This window comes from Megalops cyprinoides, chromosome 1 (assembly GCF_013368585.1).
Source record: "Megalops cyprinoides isolate fMegCyp1 chromosome 1, fMegCyp1.pri, whole genome shotgun sequence".
NCBI classification, from domain to species: domain Eukaryota; kingdom Metazoa; phylum Chordata; class Actinopteri; order Elopiformes; family Megalopidae; genus Megalops; species Megalops cyprinoides.
Window position 1 is genome coordinate 30,860,270 of NC_050583.1, and position 17,423 is coordinate 30,877,692.

Below are 17,423 nucleotides of genomic sequence, written 5' to 3' on the forward strand. Positions count from 1 at the left end.
GCTAATAAATTTCTTCACCGCAGTGGTGGGGAACCATTTCAACCTATCTGATATGCAAAACAAATTTAACGACTTCCATAACACAGGACGGTACATTTCCTCCAGGCTGATGCTAAGCAAGGAACTAATTTTAGAGCTCAGGCCAAAGGAGGAAGCTTCTGTATGCTACTAAGTGACTTGGAAAAGAAAAGAACAAAGCCAAAGATGGCACAAGAAGGCATACTTTAGTATTGTTTAGGAAAGCCAAAAGGACCTTTCCAGAGAAATAAATATGACAACACGGAGATTTCCAGACCATATTATCTACACAAGGGGTGGATGAATCTGAGATGTGGCAATGGCATGCAAGATAACACTGGGGCAAACTTACGAAGCAGCTACTGGAGGACTGGAGTCAAATCAAATATTCAAGATTACATCAGTGTTGCTCTTCGCTTTACCTCCATTTTTAATTCTGCCAAGTGACTAAATTTTTCAGATGACAAGGATAATTAATTTCAAGGCTTCATGTGCCTTCCCTTTTGAGGATACCAATTTGCACAAGGTCTGTGAGAGGCAGTTTGAAATCTCAAACAAGATTTCAGCAAATTTTAACAAAGGGTACTGAGTCACTCTCTTTATTCTCCCTGATTCTGTACTGAAATATGCAAAGCTGTTGATGCAGGGAAAGAGATTATCAGAAGAGCTGAAGAACTCAGCACTTCAAATGATAACATTCTTGGACCATATCAAGGACTCTGTAAGGAAAATATTCAATATCTCAGGCAGAGGACATAAAAATAAAACAAGAAAAAAAACAGCATTATGAGACAGCATGGCTGGAAGAGACCTTAGTGACACAGGACAAGGTCTAATTATTGGTGCAGATTTGGCAGTCATTTAGGTAGCTGAGTGCTACTGTGGTGCTACTTCATGTGTCGGGGGACTGGTTCCCATACTAATGTCATCTTGAGAATAATAAGGCAAGACCATCATCGATGAGCAACAGCTGGCTAAAGTGCATACTCCAAAAATGTGTGGGTGCATGTCCAAGCCAAAGCAACATATTTATTGCACAGGTTTGTGTAGGCGTATAATAAATGCCTTGGCATTTCCGTGGTACAACTGCAACACAAAACAGAAGAGCAATGGCAGCAAAACTGTGCAGAGCTGAAGCAGGGTTATGAGCATCCAGTATCATCTAAAAAGGTTATAAAGGAACATCACTGGGCTTGAATACCTCAGCTGTGCACTAACCATGCAAAACACTTGGCAAAGCCCACCTGTGGGTCAAGTGATGCAAGGAGAGGAGGTGATGGGTTTCTGAGCAGTGGAGCGGTATGATATGGTCAGTTGAATCATCTTTAATCCTGTTCCCGATGAAGACACGAACATACATTTTGACAACCCATGGAACTCTACATCCCTGCACGCCGCATTCCAACATAAAAGGTTCTGATAGTTCCATGATGGTGCGGTGCATATTCTTTTGGGAAGAATGGTGCAGAGGTTCTTGCAGTTACAGCTTTGTTGGCTCCATGCTACATCATATGCTGTCTTGGCTGCATAATGAGTGCCATTTGTTTGCCATGTCTATTTTTTGTCCACTGCATGCATCTTCAGTCCATGACCAAAATAGATAAAATAGTTTTTTTGCATTAGCTGTCCATGTTTCACAAAAGCTTTCTTTTCATTCACACTGCCCAGGGTTTGGGTAATTTTTTTATTATTATTATTATTTTTTTACAAATTTCGTGTGGAAAGAATGTGGAAACACACGGTTGTAAAAGATGTAATGGTGAATCTGTTCAAAAACTATTTGACAGTTAAAAGGGAGGGAAATATGGCATATCCTTTGGTGCACAGTACCAGACTGAGCAGGATTTGAGAATTTTTAGAAATGTTAAAATGTGAGTCCTCTTTGCAGAAAATCTGTCAATCCATCCAACCTGTCAGTGCTGATTTACTGTAAGCACACAAGCTGACCGTACTAACTAACACTGCGAACTGTTAAAGCAGAAAGTGGTCTATGTGGTCTCAACAGCCCAGCCTGCATTCTGTTTGTCATCTGTCAAAAATTCAAAGTATTTCAGATTCTTGCTACAAATGCCTAGCCTTATTTGTGACCTCTTTTCACCTCATTTTATTTAGGCTAGAAATGTAAGCCTTTTACGATGTATTAGACAACTGTGTGTGGTCTTTTAAAGGCTAAGGAGCACGGCATTCTTGGTTCTTGGGTCCTTTCATGAATTTATGACAGCCCCTTACCATATAAGTGGTTATTTTCAAAGCAGGCCAAGTTGGCAGCTGGATCAAGGTGCCCGAGAGCACTGAACCTGAGGAAGACTATAGTGTCTCAGAGGTACTTCTTCCGTCACGCCATTTAAGCAGAGCCGGAACGTTCCTGAGGTCTGTCCTTTAAATGCAAGCCTATCAGGAAAGTGAACATGCGGCCATCAAGGAGGAAACAGAGGAGACCCACCACGTAGATCACAGGAGCTTGGGCCTTTAATGTCTCTGGAAATGTATTCCAGGCTCAGACACTGCCATTTGGCAGAAAGAAGTGCCAGGGAGTGGAAAAAGAGAGACTGACAGCACACGCTGAGGCAGCTTGTAGCAGGTCTGGAAGTGATCTGAGACAGTTTCACAGTATATATTTGAGGCATTACCTCTTGCTGTAGCATTAACAACCTGATTTCAAAAATAAAACAGTTCCCAGCAGACCTGAAGAGCTGATGACGTAAAAGTGCAGCTAAAAGGATTTGTGCCAAAAACTTTCTGCATGCAATGTCATTGAATTACTCAGTGTTTAAGCGGTGGCGGAAACACAGCTGCCACAGGAAAAGCCTTTTCTTCAGACTACAATGGGAGATGCAGGACCATGACCATGTCAAGACAAAGTTGGGAATTTTGAAAACAAACAAGATTCCTAAGGCTCTTCAGTAACAGATATGATCTGAGCCTGCCCCTGGAATGTCCCATTGCCTAAGTACTACTACTTGAGAACTTCAGCCTACACACTTAAGTCAGATCCCCCAGGATCGAGCAGGATGCAGTAGGGTCAGTGGGTCTGGTGTATTGGGGACATGTCATTATTAGACTATGCAACAATATGTCCTACAATAACCTTATTGTGAAAGACTGGACTGTGCAGACATAATGGTGAGTGCACTTGTGCACTTCCACTTGTGTTATGCTGGTGTGTGTGTGCGTGTGTGCACAGGCGCACATAAGAAAGGGCTGTGCAAAGCAGGGATTCAAAATGACATTCAGCCTCTGAAATGAATTTAATCTATGAACAACAGGGGAGGACGTCACCATACATCATACATCATTACACATAAGTGTCATGTACATTGTCGCCATCAATGAAAAGCATCTCTGAGTTATTCAAAAACCTGACTTATGAAGGTTGATATTGGCATGCATTACACTGCACTGCAGCATTGCTCTTTAGTAAAGTAACTGGAGCACATGCCCAGCATTGTACATGAACACCTGGTATTTCACGTGTTAGCACAGGGGTCATTTCAAATGTAGGCCACACGTGCAAGAGGCACCTCCCCCTCCTCTGCACATTTTTATTCTCAATAAAGTCATGGGGGGTGGGAGGTTGCAGTGTATAGCAATTAAGCAGATTTGCAGCCACAAACTGCATTACATTCCCACTTCACTTCAGATAAGGGGCAAGGGCTTGTCTTGGCTTATGAGCCGTTAAACAGGAAAGGGCTGGGGCCCATTCTGAGATTATCTAGTCGTGATTACAGGAAGTTATCTTAATGAGCTTATTGCATGGTGAATACAAGGAAACTCCATAAAAATCATAACCATTTCAGTTGTCCATTCTAAGAGCAAACCTCAACCACAATTACAGCATCTCATTGACATTTCCCTCTTTGCATGCTACCATCTCCTTATTGTAAAGGTTCACCAGCCAGATTGAAACATCATGTCCAACACAATGAAAATAAAGGGTAGAGGGAGGTTTTTAGGCAATTTCTTAACATTGGATGCTGTTTGCCCCTGAGGATCTATGCATGAATGGAGAATAGAATAGGAACCAACATCTCTCATAGTAAAAAGCATGCCTTTACTCATAGGTCATCATGAAATCAATGGTACCAAAGTAGATTGAAGGAGTAGCGAAATGCACAACATAAATCCTGTTCCATCAAAGAAAATAACAGCAGTTATTTGTCTTATAGAAAATTTGAAGCACGTTTGATTTACAAAATCTCCAAAAGACTGTGGGCTTGTGTGTTTCAGAAATGCTGGGTCCTTTCAAATTTACACTACCACGGCTTTAAGAGTGTGCTATGGCTTGCAGTATCCCTGAGGAAATTGGTCTCTAAAAATATCTTCCTGCACTGTGAATAGGCAACAGCCTTTATATAAAGCATAGGTCTGGTATAAAGGCTCCATCTTCAACAATTGAAATTGAAAATAAACAAGACCTGATGAATCCATGCCCGAATGCCCACTGAGAGGATAACGAATAAGTTGCAGTTTGTTGGGCAAACATCCTTTTCCCAAATCATTGGAGTGGGCCATCAACAAAGAGCACAGGCATACATGAATACTCGTCTTTTTATTTGCCCTCCTTAACCATGTACAAATGTATTGAGTACTGGATCCAATGTCTTCCATTGAAACCACCTGGCCACTACTGGTGAAAACAAACAGAAACAGCCAGGTTTTGTATTTGGACAGGATACCAGCATCAACATTCTATTCTTTGCCACCACTGATCCAGAACAACTTTCAAGGAAAGGGAACAAAGAGCATATAATAAGAAAACTGCATGAAAGAAACAAAGAAAGAACGTTGGTGTAAGATAAGTCTAACTACATCAATCTGTTTTGTTCTAAAGCCTGTCTTTGATTTAGCAAAACTCTCTATTTTCCTGCATGAAGGACAGAGTTTCAACCCCATGCAATGTCATTGCAAAAGACGTAGGCTTAGAATTGTTTGTGGTCTCCATTGCCACTATATACAAAAAAGACAAATAAATCCATCATCACATTTTTTTAAATGTAATGCAATCTACCAGCCCATGGCCAGTGAGCCTTTCTGTTTATTCTGACTGCTTGGGTCTTCATTTGTTTGCTGCAGACTTACTGCTGATTTTTTTACTTCCACACAGCAGTCCATCCATTAAGTGAGAACTCCATGACGGAGCGTAATCAGAACAAGCAGAAGATAGAAACATCCTCCAGGGAAAGGAAACCTATCCAGGCATTTGGCCTGATGGAGTATGCAGCATGCAAAAGTGAGCAGGATTCATTTCCAACTCTTTGAGGGCTCATTTACCCTAACTGCTATGATGGTTTAACTGCTTCAATGAAAATAAAATGAATTTAAGCAGTTCCTATTTTGGTGGTCACTGACATTAAAGACAAAATACAGATTAACAATCCAGAAAAAAAAGTCATATTGGCCAAACAGCAGGTTCAGGCATGCCCAGCAAACTGGATAGTACAGGTTTGTAGGCATTCTAGAACTTCCTTGTGCCACTGATCAGTTATACAGAACAAATACATGTAAATACAAGGCTCCTTCCAACTAATACAGATACCAGGATAGCACTAATTGGTTCACTATTGACAATCTGATCTCTGATGCAATTTTCATTCACCTTTGGTCTGAAAACAGAATACTTCAGCTTGATCCAGCTCAGGTCCTGAACCTCTGAAAAATGTTAAAAAAAAATATTAAAATAATATTTAACCTCGCCTTTTGTAAATGTTAAAGTCCATAAAAGCACAGTCATTTCTCTGTGCTGCTCAAGTTGTTACATGAACCTTTATATGAATGAGGTAAATCAGAAGCACTAACCTCACTACCTTATCCTATCATCAGTGTTTCTCACCAATTTTTGTGCTGTGGAAAAAAATCAGAGCCAGTCCTGTAGCCATTCATGTCTCTAAAAATGCTAATTTATTCTCATATAATACCAGGGTATTATAATAGTTATGCTCAAAAGATGTGAGTTAACACACCCCCTTTCTTGGTCAAACCATCAACTGCAACTATTTTGGAGACGGTTTTGCAGTGAGATGTTCAGTACCAATTTAAATCTACATTCATGATAGTTATTTGAGTAAAGAGACCTACCAGGAGAGACACATCCGATGGCAAACATACAGTACATACACAAATGGAAGGAGGACCCAGAAAAAATACCTCTCAAGGAAATACCGATTCCGCATTAAAGCTGTTCAATGGCGGTACACATCACAGACTGTGGAGAGTACTGACAACTTTTAATTCACCTCCATCTCCTGCCTATGACTTTTTCCAGTTATTACTTTTTCCATATTTTCCCTGACAAATAACCACATAGGCCTTCCTAGGGTCATGTTTCCATATAACTGTTGTGTGAGAACAGGAAATACTGCAAAGTTCATTTCATTGTTTTCCTCTATGATTAATCTTTCCCAAAAAATGGAGGGTGATGGTTATAGTTGCGTAACTGGAAAAGAAAGAACAATAGAGCATATCAGTCATCAATTTATGAGGAGAGCCAATATGCCAGAGCAAACATTTCACTTCATCAGTTTCTAATGACTTAATTTTGGGTTACCTCAGCCTATGAAGAGCAGGAAAGGTTTACAGAGACCCAGATGCGTGTGCACACCCACACACACCCACGTGCACTCACGTGCACGAACACATATGCAGATGCAGATACAGACACAAAAACAACACTTACAGATGAGAAACTGCTGAAGCAATTTCTTGGAACTCACTCACCTAAAGTCTTTCTAAGAATTTTGGCTAACCCTTTAAGTGAGGTCATGAAAACCATTTAACTCTCCAAGACGGATGCACCTCCACTCTTTTTTTTTTTTTTAGAGCATGCACACATACGCGCTCTGCCTGCGAGGCAAGACTGTGATAATTCTTACAGTAAATATGTTTGCAGTACGCTGCAGAGAGAAAGAGCTTGAGTTTCCTGGTGTGTGTAATGTCTAAGTGTGCCCGTCAGTCAGTGCCACCCCACTGTCACAAATATACTGACAACCCAGATCAGAAACGCTACCACTGCCTTTCATTAAGGTGTGTCAGGGTACCCTTAAAAGACCATAAATGACATGGTTGTGCAAGCATGAAAGCAAGAATAGACTTATTCATCATTAAAAGGTCGTACTGAGGATTGGTGCTCTCACAACGGAGTTGTTCTGCATGCAGTAGACAGCTGTGGATTTTTTTCACACCCCGCCCCCCCCCACCACATACACACACACACACACACACACACACACACACACACACACACGCACACACACACACACACACACACCAAGGAGTGGGCTGAGAGGAGCAAGCCAAACACACAAACACGAAACACTTCATCAGCAACTCATAAGCTCCAGGAGTCGCACGAAATGCAAAAGCCCCGCTCTCCAAAGCGGTGTCAGAAGAATGTCCTCTCAAAGTTCAGCATGCAGCACTGGGGGGTGAGGGTGCTGGGCGAGATAAAAAGGTGCGCATCACAAATGAGTTATCAGCCATCAAAAGGCTTCACAAGTGCACATCAGAAAGGGTTTACTGCTGTTCAATTACCCAGCGCACGCTGGGCAGAGGCTGCAGGAGGTGGGGAGAGTGGTGTGCCACGCTGAACACAATTATTCAATTAGTACCTCAGTACCTCCTTAGTACCTCCGCTGTCAGGGTGAGAGGGGGCCCACGGAGGCTGATGGAGAGCTTTTTCCACCCACCCGGGAGTGTGCTCCGCCAGAATCGCCCACCTATGCCCTCAACCCCCTCCAAGAATTCAGCTCGTTCACCCGACAGGGCACCTTCCCTCTTAGTTTGAAAAAGTTTCTCAGAATGAGGGTGAAACACGTGTGCCCTGTGAACTGAGCCACGGCCTCACCAAGGGGAGCCCTCTCGCACTGTTGTCAGGGCCTCATGTTTGGGTCTAAATTTACTAAAGTTCACCAAAAAGGCCAGAGCTCAGTCTCTGAGGCTCCCTGTTCCAAACATACACCGACTGAAGTTAAAACACACACACAGGTGACCCTGGATCAATGGCTCTGGTTTCAAACTGCATCACCACAAAGCCACAGGAGGCAGAGGGATGTATACCTCTCCTTAAAACACCAGCATTCTGCTTTCTAAAAGACATATTTTTTTTCAGAGGAATCAATGGCAAAAACCAAATCAAGCACTGATGCATTAACTGTCTGACTGAAACCATATATCCACATTACACCAGTTAGAGCAGAACCAAGACTACTGTATCAGGACATGCCTGTGTTTGTGAGTGAGTGTGTGTGTGTGTGTGTGTGTGTGTGTGTGTGGGGGGTGGGGGGGACAGGGAATGTGCCACATATCCTCAGAGGTCATCATTTATGGCCCAGAGGTTTTCAGCAATGTGCTCTGTGGAATTGGTACAAGTTAGGAACCTGGATGGATTGCAGCCTCTCATCTCTCTCTAGAGTCCACTTTACAAGCTTTATTGATTTTCAAAGCACCTCTTCTGTGAAATACTTAGAAGATGTATTTTCTCCTTTCGGTCAACAGTGCTTCAGTCACCAGTGCACTGATTGCGAGCAAGTGAGATTGAGCTGGCAGTGTGATGTTTTAATCCAATCATACCTATATCATCTTCAAAAGCAATGTCCCGTCAGGTTATCTGGACATTGGTACTGCTCCTGCCCATAATATTACAAAAGAGACATAACACTGCTTCATAATCTGCAAAGTATCAGTCATCTTGAAGCCAGATCTTACTTTCTTATGGGTGCATGAAAATGATTTATTTTTTCCTCCAGTAATTCCAGTCATTGTTCATACAAACTAGGCCTAACCAGCCATCACAAAGAAATGTCAGTGAGGCTTTTTATCTTATTTTATATTTTTTATTTTATTTCATACATTATACTCAAAAGCCATTCCAGAGTTGAATTTCTATACCCAACTTTTAATTGCAGTGTTCATTAAAACAAATGCAGAAAATGCTAACACAAAAATAGTTAGTGACAAACTTGTGAATAGCAAAATAGAGGCTGCGTAAGATGATGATTCATTTAGGACACACAAAGGAAAAGACAAATCAGTTTCATGCAAAGTGCAGCACACACCTTATCAAGTTTAAGTATCAAGAAGCCTCTTTACTTTTTGCCCACTGTACATTTCCCACACAGCAGCTTTGAACAGTAGTTAGTAATTAGCACCCATGCTGTGGTTTTTGTTAGCTGACATCTTTTCCTTTCAGCCAGCACACTAAGCACAGAGCTGCAGTATAAAATGAATGCATTTCAGTGGCTAGGTCTGACAATCACAGTTAATATAAATGTGTAAGAACTTGGTGAAGCATCAGTGATTAAAGGTGATTATTGAAAAGGAAACTACTGGTGAGCATTAGGTTCTGTGCATTTCAAAACAGTGACTGCTGATTATGATGGGAACGTAATGAATGGGGAAGGATTAGCTCATGCAGCCAGATACAAAAGTTCATCTTTTTTCAGACTTCAAAACAAATCAACTGATGGAGACCAGGTGCTGCACCCTATAAAACAGGACAACTAACAAAAAAGTATGTTGCTGTTTCACAAAATAAACAGATTTGGCAAAACTTCCACTGCACTTGGCAGTTTCAACAAGAAAATGCCTAGGAAAAGCAGTGGAGTAATTTAAAACGTGTATGCCAATGTATGCCATTAAGTTGATGGCATTCGCAGTAGTGTTAAACTGTATGTAATAAACATTTGGCTATAAACTTCTCATATTCTAATTTGCATGTGCATGGAATTGAGAGGTTGCAATATTGGGAGGTTGTTAATAGTGGGATTTCCCCACAGAGCCCAGTCCAACATTTGACCAAGGGAATCCCTGCAGACTGTTCACTCCCTTATCAGGCTGTGTGGCCTTGTCCTTGTTGCAGTGACCTTCATTAAGGCAGTGGCCAGCCCCTCTCCCACCAGCCTGTGTGCGTGCACTGAATAGTTAATGGCGTCTTGATCCACCTCACAGCACCGCGCTCCTCCTTGGCTACCTCTTGTGACTCACTGACCCGCAGAGCTGCTGGAACCCCGCTGGCCCCGTCTGCTCTCATCTCCTCGTCTGCCGGCACCAAAACAAACCCAGCACCGCCGCCGAGCACCAATTCATTACCAACACAGGAAATGCTCCACCGCACTGATGAGGAGACCCCTCCCCCCTCCCCCCAAGCTTGGCTATTGTCCACACCTCTTTAGACAGCTCTATTGTCCACCCGGCTTACCCCCCCAACTGCAATTCTATGCTGGAGTTTATGCCGCAGGCATTTTCCATTTCCCACAGGGAAAAAAGTCCATCTGCATTGAGTACACTGGGAGAAAGGGCAGCAAATACAGATAATTTAGTTCACATGTGGAGGAAAAAAAGATGAGTTTAACTGTTTGTTGAAGTTCCATGTAAACTGAAGGCATGCAAAGAGAAAACAGTTTATCTGTTGTGAAAGAAAAAAAGATTCTTGGCCAGACTGAGCTTAACCCCATTACCGCCATCCGTACTTTTGGACAGACGTGTGCTCGTCCTACTGTAAACTACGGGTTGACCTCCCCTCCCCCCGCCCTTCTCCGCCTGTCCAAGCTGCCATCATTAACGCACTGCTGACCTTATCAACACAACTACACGGTTCACACACAATTAGACAAACAACCTCTCGTGGAAATGGGTCTTGTGCAGCTGATGCTCTGCCGATTTTCATTAATGTAATATCTGGTGCATAGTTAAAAACTGAGAGGAGAAATGGAGCGGGCACTAGAGGCATGAATGTAACATAATGGAGAGCGTAGAAGGGGCCTGACTGGGTGAGAGTAATGCGCTGTGACAGAACAACACCCAGGGCGTCGGTGAGAGGGGGGAGGGCCAGAGACTCCCTGGGAAGAGCAGAGACTCTTCCACAGTGGTGAGGAAACCTCCATGACCCAGTGAAGGGGGCGGCCGGCCTCAATTCCCCACTGTTACATGATTTCCACAACAACAGGCGATCTTCACTGGGTTTTAAAAAATACACAAGCTGTATGAAATGTACATTGTTGTCAGCAGTGTCTTCTGCACCACCCACCACTGTCACGACAGCTCCAGTAAAAGTGGAAGACATTGAGTATATACAATTGCATCAAGCCAATGAAATTATTCAAAGGACAGCTGCATGTCTACAAAAAAAGCGAGCATTGCTTTAACCAAGTGTTGTACCAGTGTTGTTACCAATTTTACCTTTTCACAGTGACCTTGACTGAAACTCATTACCTTTTGTTTATGTAGAGTGAATGTTTTTTTCTTGTTTCAAATTATGCTGATGCTGATATAAAATCTCTGTCAGGGATCACTGTGGCAAACAAATTATTTTGTGACTTCACTGCACACCCCTTGATTGAATTTCCTTCCAACTCTCAGATGACAACACAGTAAAACCCCCTCCAGTGTGAAATGACTGCACAAAATGTTGCAGCTCGCCAGCTGGACTCTCTTTAACTCAATGTGTTTCTAATTATTCCATGATACGCTGTTTGTCCAGGCCCAAATCAGTCCTTTACACTCAAGATCGAAAGCAGATTACAGGACGGCATCTGCTGAAGTAATCGGCTCCACAGCTTTGCAAACGTTCAGAATTTTTTTTTGCTTGCAGCAGGAGGAAACCCTGCAGCCATGTTTCTGATTGACTGGACCAGGGAGGTGCCTGAGGAGGAAGGCAGAGGCATTCCATACAGCCAGCTTTCAGTGACTCCGTTCTTCCGAATAACGCAGGCACAGCAGACAGTGAGTAGAGTGCAGAAAGAGAAAACTGATCAGCCTGCCAAAGTGAGGTAGCGATTTAGGTCAGCGCTGTCAAGAACAGGCAAGTCTGGGACAGAATCTTACACGTGCTGCATTCAAAGTGTCCATCTACAGTGACTGAGAGACAATAGAGGACATACTGAACACTGCAGTACAGTGGCACTCACATCCACAGTGATGAGTCACTGAGGCCCATTCCTCAGCAGCCTTCACCCAGCAGTTTGAGATGACAGCACATGACATGCGGCAATGGCAGAAGGCGAGTGTTTGTGACAGGCCTGCCGTGCAGCCCGGGGGGGAGACATGCTGACTTCCTGCGGGAAGGAGGAGCGCACCACTGTGACGAGCCAGGGTTCAAATCATAGCTCCAGAGGTGATTCGAGGCAGGAGCTCCACCACCGGCCCTTCCCTTGACCTCTCTGAATCAGGGCCCCGCCCCTTCTGAAGCAGTATCGCAAATCAGGAGGCCTGCCCCCTCCCACAAAGCCCGGCTCTGGAAGCAGCCTGCTGCAGGCCTGAGCCAAGACACATCTGCTGTGGGACTTCCTGTGCTCAAGCACCAGACGCAGAGCAGAGGAGGACCATTCCAGAGCCAAACTAAAAACATCCCTCTTCTCCTATAGACTGAGGTATCAGCTCAGGTCAGCTGCAGCTGTACAGGAGTAACATGTGAAAAAGAGTCCCGCATGAGAATGCAGTTACATGTAAAGCTGTCGATCAGCTTTAGCATTCATACGCCATAGAGTCTGCTCTAGCATGGCCAGCCTGGGTCAAGCAGCTTTTCCTTGTGACACACATTAGTCTTTTAAGCCTTGGAGACAAAAGCCTCCAATACAAAATGCTGGCAGCTTAACGTTACAGTTAACATTTATGTTACCAGATGTCAACATGTTCAGTAGTACCGCATTGACAAATGAGGGAAGTGAAGACTGCTGGGACTGACTGTGCACAAAGTCAATGTTTTTTTCTTAACCAGAAAAACAGCCAAAGTGAAATTGTTACTGAAGACAATGTCAATGTCAGTCTCAGCATCCTGGAGGTGCTTAATCGCACGTATGCAGTAAACAAAGGTTAGTAAAATGAAGGATCTCAGCTGAAAGGAGAGGGTGCACAATGCTCAAGCATGTTTAACAGGCAGGATGCCTGACAGGCTTATGGGTTATCTTAGTCCCCGCTGCTGGGAATGAGCAGCGCTGGCAGGCGCTCTTTCCGCTTCCCGCCGGCAGCCGCTGCCATCGTGATCCGGCGTATAATCCACCCCTATTTTTGTGCCTGTCGTGTGTCAACTCTGATGTCTGATGACACTGCAGCGGCGGTTATCTGCTCGCGGCCCTCTGCTCTGCGGCTGGTACGCTGAAACAGAGGGCTGGTCTCGCTCCCTCGGTCAGCTGAGAAGGGCGGACGCAATTCGGTGCGACCCTTCAGCAGGTCGTTCCACTGGAGAGGGGTGACAGTGTGGACTCACGGAGAAAATGGATTTTGAGTCTAAACCAACTCTCCTGCTTCCCAGGGCTCTTTTAGCCCCGGATCTCTGCTGTTATCCATCTCTGGAATGGAAGTCAGATCTTTCCCGATGCCCATGCTCTGTCACACACTCAAACATTTCCTGAGGGTTAAAATTCATATTCATTTTCAGGAAACACCCGGCTCCACTAATGAAACACATGTGCGAATCTCAGTTGTTTTTGGCTCGCCTTATCCCATTGTTTGAGCTTACTTGTTGTGATCTGTCTTTTGATTCACACTTGCTTGAAGGAGAGCCCAAGACACCCGGTCCAGCTCCTCACATTACTGACACCAGCCCATCCCCCATGGAGCACTTTGCTCCGTCAGTGGCAGTACCATGACAGCTCTTCTGAATAACTGAATACAAAGGCGTCAAGTCTTTGTCTGCATCCGACCGTCCCGTCCCTGGCGATCCTCTCTGCATACAGATCAGACATTTCTGCTGCCTAGTCCCCTTAATGCAGACCATTCAGAGTCAGCCATGTCAGCCCGACCAAGGCATACGTGAAAAGTACAGTGACAAATAGGAGATTAAATCCATACTATGAGCACTCGTAAAAACCAGCATTCATTCAGCTGCAACAGACCAACAGACTCCCTCCTCAAAGCGAGTCCCCCAGGACTCCCTATGACCTCTCCTCAAGCAGCCGGGCTGCAGAGTGTAAACACAGAATAGCTGGGGCATGTGAGGCAGCGCAGAGATGACCTCTGAAATGTTTCCCACAGTGGCAAATTCCAATGACACACATGCAAAAAAAAAAAAAAAATCCATTACACGTTCTGCCTGAGAAGTATGAGGCCCTTAACACGTCACCTCCCAGTTAAACTAAATGACTGCCAACTGCATGTGGCCCTCTGCACTTAAACGGTGTTAGGGACCGCTTTCTTACCGCTTTGAGAGCAGACAGGGGGAAAATAGCACTGCATTCTGTTATTAACACTGATATGGATACAAAATTGCCATCAGTGAAGACATGACCTGATTCAAAAATCCATAAAGATGTAGTGAGGTAACAATATCTATCTAGATCACTGAGTCTCAAACACACATTGATGGTGTCCCATCTGCATCCACAACCGAGAGTTAAATCTAATGGAAATATATAATTCATAAGCACACACACACACACACACACACACACACATCAGTATGCTTGCTGCCAGTTTTAACAACAAGATGGGCTTCACTAATCAATCCATGTCACAGCTCATCCAGCTGCAGCCCAGCTCTGATCACGGCATCAGGAGGAGGAAATAACTCTACTGAAAAATAAAAGTATTTGACATCAAAGACAAGGGCAACACTTACAAAACCAATTAGAGCGACAGCACTGACCACCTTAAGTCAACAGCAGCTGAGCTTATAGACTAATACTGCATGAAGAGGAGGGTAGCTGCTGGTGTCAGTAGCAGTAACTCATTAGAGACGCTGAATGTAAGTAGATGGGTAGAGCTTTGACATGAAAAGGAAAATTTGGCCACACGCATTCTTCTCCAGTATTAATAATGTTAAATTACTGGAACAATGTGCCTTTTTTGAGAACAGGTAACATAAGAGTTTCTCCCAAGACACTACTATGATTAAATCTTTAATCAAAATAAACATATCCATGAGATATGGGAGGAGACAGACACACAACGAATCCATGGGGAAGAGTCAGAATATTGTTGCCTTTGCTTATCTACTGCCTGCTTCCTTAATAACATAGAACTACGATAACAAAACATAGGACAACTCAAGACCCGGAGAAATGAGGCCTCTTATTATAAGCCAACTGTCTCAGTAGCACTGATTTGCCACTGATATGCCTGGCTGTATCTGTTGTAACAGAAATGATATTCTTTTCAACTCTGCAAAGACATATACCACCTACTTCACTACATAGTTAAAATAAGATGGAAACTAAGATGCACTTCTGCCGCAAAGGTCAAACTAATAGACACTCTAGTTAACCGGGACCATTAGCTACAAGTTCATTCATAGATTTCTCATGGAGGTCCAATACTCAATCCAATACACAATCAAATACTGTCAAAGCTAATGCGATTCCACTGCTTATCACGTTATTAAGCAGTTCAATCTCTTAATCCACACATTCATCCATGTTGGTGTTCCCACACCGGAGATAGCAAACGGAAGCACAACACCTCTAACTATACCAGAGAGCTGGTGTACCATTGGCAACACTGCACCAACAGTCAAAAGAACTGGCAGTAACAGTGTTGCCATTTTGTGGCCATGATGACGGTGACTCCTTCCCCAGGAAAGAGTCCTCTCATGGCCTGTTCCAGGTGCAGGACCAGCCACCCCTCCCTGCACTTCTTGCCACAATGATCCACCCAGCATAAAGGCAGACAGACAAACTGTATTTACTTTAGCCTCCATTAGCATGGGGAGGAGAAATCATCACACGTCCATTTGTCATCATTATGACTGCCAGCTTTGCCTCTGTCCTGCAGGCGTTTTGGCGGTGGGCAGCTGAGAATCTCCATAACGGCATTAAAGAGTCCTGGGGGATGGAGGGGAAGCGCAGGCCTAAATGGAATTCCAGCCGAACGAGTGTGATCAATCGATGAGCGGCCTCCCCGAGCGCTATGTCTGTGCAGAGGATCGTGAGCCTTTAGCATCGGGACACAGCGGTGTAAGCACACTGAGGTCACTGCTAGAAAATCACTGCCATGCTGAACTCACACTCTCACCCCAGCGACACCGGGAAAAACCAAATAACCTGCCAGGCATGGGCTGATCAAGGTGCCCACTGTCAGACACAGGATAAGTGAAGCATACCATTCAGCAGTGTGAACTTGCTGCTTCGTCTGGACTTGTCTGCAGTGACCCCTTGACCCACAGTAGGAATCTGACCTGCTGGCTAGCTGTATCAAGCCTCACTTCACACTCCACTGACACCAGAGCATAATAAACAGACCGCTGAATCCCCAAATCTCATCCATCTACGGATCTGCTTTCTTGGTACCTCACATAGAAACCAATCAATTTCAATCTTTTTAAATTTTCCTTCTCCATATATTTGACCCTATACTTGCACCTGGGCATGATTAAGACTGTTACAGGCAAGAGAGAGCTAAACAAGATACAAAGACTCGTGGGTTACTTACAAGATAGGTATAGGGTGTCAACAGCATTGTCTAGAACACTGTGAAGTGACATGAACAACTTGTACTGAAAGCCATTCTTTTCTCCTGGCATTCTAACAGTACCTAGGTTTGTGTAATCGCAGGAAAAGATCATGGCACACAGTGAAGGTATGAACATTTTAATCAACTGCAGTCAAACAAATTATTTCACAAAATGCACCAAAGGAATCTAATCATGTTCTGACAGATTACCATGGGAACAATCAAACAAGCAACTACAAGGGTAGTACTACAACAGGAAGCAGGCTATTACAATTTAGATGTTTAGGCAAGCAAATTTGGAGATTTTGAAAACAATGTCGAGCTGAAAAATACTGAACAGCAAATCCTTAATAATACCTTAAAAATACTGACCAGCAAATCCAAGCCTGTGTGTGTCTACCTTTAGGCTCACATGACCTTTGAACTTGTTGGCTGCAAGGCCAAAGTCAGTCATAAACGTTCAAGCAAATACAATGATTTCACACCATATGAGAGAGGTGAGATGATAAATTAGTTACTGTACCTAAAAGCTATAGTAAGGCAAGACCCAAGTCCATTAAGAAGAGATTACCCATCTAAAAATGATGTAAAGGAGTGCAACCTAACCTTGCAAGCTTTTTAAAATGCCCATACCCAAGTCCAAGTCTGGACCATGTCCAAGTCTGGACCAACCTGAGCATGGCACTCATGCTGCCATCCAAGGTACAGCCAGAAACATAGCAGACGGCATGTCTCATCCCACCTCCACAACAATGTGTGCCTTCCTACCTACACACAAGGTTTACATGGAAAAAACATCTTTCTGACTCACGGCTCTTTCACACCCCCAGCTCTTTGCTGTTACACAACCGCCGCCTATTTTAATGACAGAGGATGGGAAAATAAAATAGTAAGACATATTTAAAATTCAAAGCAATGTAGATGAACCATATGCAAATTGCAGTAGGGCAGCCAATTCTAAAACCACTGTCATTCATCTCCTGGCATGTCTGAGAGCCATCTGTTGCCTTAAAAATAAGAAGGAGAAG

At 43.8% G+C, this 17,423-nt stretch overlaps 1 protein-coding gene across 3 annotated transcripts in view; it reads right to left on the minus strand.

The window, feature by feature from the left end:
- The window catches only part of ttyh3b (tweety family member 3b), a 68,097-nt gene that overhangs the window by 48,449 nt on the left and 2,225 nt on the right, over nt 1-17,423 (minus strand). The window lies entirely within an intron of this gene.